This window comes from Octodon degus, unplaced genomic scaffold, assembly GCF_000260255.1.
Source record: "Octodon degus isolate 3935 unplaced genomic scaffold, OctDeg1.0 scaffold00001, whole genome shotgun sequence".
NCBI classification, from domain to species: Eukaryota; Metazoa; Chordata; class Mammalia; order Rodentia; family Octodontidae; genus Octodon; species Octodon degus.
The window spans coordinates 12086908-12088702 of NW_004524577.1; the positions used below are offsets into that span (position 1 = coordinate 12086908).

The window sequence follows — 1795 nt, forward strand, 5'->3', positions numbered from 1 at the left end:
AATGTGCTTAGTACAGGGTCTGCAGGGTCTCACTACACAGATTGGACTCATAGTGATCCTCCTGTTTTCAGCCTCCCAAGCGCTGGGATTACAGGTGTGTGCCACCATGCCCAATCTACACATGTTATTCTTGGAACCAGTGATTAAGTTCCTTTACATGGTGTGGTGGATTGCCAACTGGTGGTCAACTTGTTATACTCAGCAGAACTGAACTAGCATTGTGCTGGTTGTGACAGGCCACCTCAGGATTGTTGTAGCATAAGAGGCTGTTAGGGAAGCTGTTTTGGAGAAGTGGTTGGAGCTGTTGGAAGCTGCTGGTTCTTTTGGGCTATTCTGCTGGGGGACCTTGTCATGCTGGCCTTGCTGGTGAACTTGGCTGTTGTCATCAGAGGAGGAGCTTGGGACCTCATTGTCCCTAAGAATGGCTGTGGTTCACTTTGGGGAATCCCTGGTCCTCACTTTGAGCTTCGCTTCCTGGCTCTAGAGGGGAGGATGCACTGCTTTGCCTCCTAGAGAAGTTTGTCATATGAGTTTTCCTGATGGAGACTTAGCTTTGCTTGTCTTTGGAAGAGCTCAGGACCTCACGGTTGCTGAGGATAGCTGTGGTACTTTTCAGTGGAGCTCTGGTTATTTGAACATTGCTTCCTGGCTCCAGTTCAAATCCCTCAGCCCACTGGCACAGACTTTTTGGCTTCCACCACTGACCTTTGGGCCTTCCCAGCACAGATCTGTGAAAAAGACTTGCATGACACACTGTCATGGGCCCTAGGGCTCCAGCTGGACTCATGCAGGACGTTGGCATGGGATCCTGGCCCTCAACTGGTTTTCTTTGTCTTTAGGAGTGGACATATCCTGTACTCTTTACATATGATTCTTTGGGTGATTCATTATAAAACAATCTTATACAATGTATCCTGTATTGTATTATTCCCCTTAGGGAAAAAAAAAAACAAAAAACAAACAGATGACAACACATGGCAAAAAGGAACTTTGCTGATGGATTCAGCTACAGATCATGAGATATGGAGATTATTCTGGGTATTCAGGTGGTTCCAATGTAACCACAAGGGGTTCTCCTGAGAGCAAAGTAGAGGGTCAAAGACACAGAGGTAGACTGGACACAGAAGTAGAGTTTGTAAGATTTGAAAATACTGTTCGATCCTGGGGCCTGCCATTTCATATATATATATGTGGTTTTTTGATTCTGAGTTGTTTATTTCAGTATTTCATCTTATTAAACTTATTTCCAGGTGCAATCACTTAAAATCCCTGTGGCTCATGGACCACAAATAAGACACATTTATTGTAGTATTTCATCATAGAGAGAGCATTCACAGTATATGTTGATAATACAGATTCTTTTTCCACCTCTACCTGGAATCCGTACCACAAAATGACATCTTTTGTATCCTCATAGCTCAATTCTATGGATAGTTCATTTGCCAAATTTTCAAAGTGGTACAGTAGAGGACCAAGATTTATCCAAATTCTTCCTGGCTTGAGTATTTTCCATATTGTGTCAAAATAATCAATTACATTGTGAGCTGTGTCTATGAAGAAACAGGTGGCAATACAGTCCCAGGTATTGCATTCTGAATAAATCTCCTGAAAATCTCCTACTGTCATAGAAAAGTTAGAGCCAGGAGGAAAACTATGTGGGTCAACATCAAGGAAAAAGACAGGTCAAATCTGATCAGCTGACTTGTGGTTGTTGCTAAACTGATGGATCCAGGGATAAAGTTTGTATTTATTAATTTCAGAACATCTGTTCAGTACAAAGTTGGAAGAAAAGAAC

The 1795-nt window shown here is 42.6% G+C and overlaps 1 pseudogene; it reads right to left on the minus strand.

The window, feature by feature from the left end:
• Positions 1-1260: 1260 nt before the first annotated feature.
• LOC101584193 overlaps positions 1261-1795 on the minus strand; it is a 1255-nt pseudogene continuing 720 nt past the window's right edge.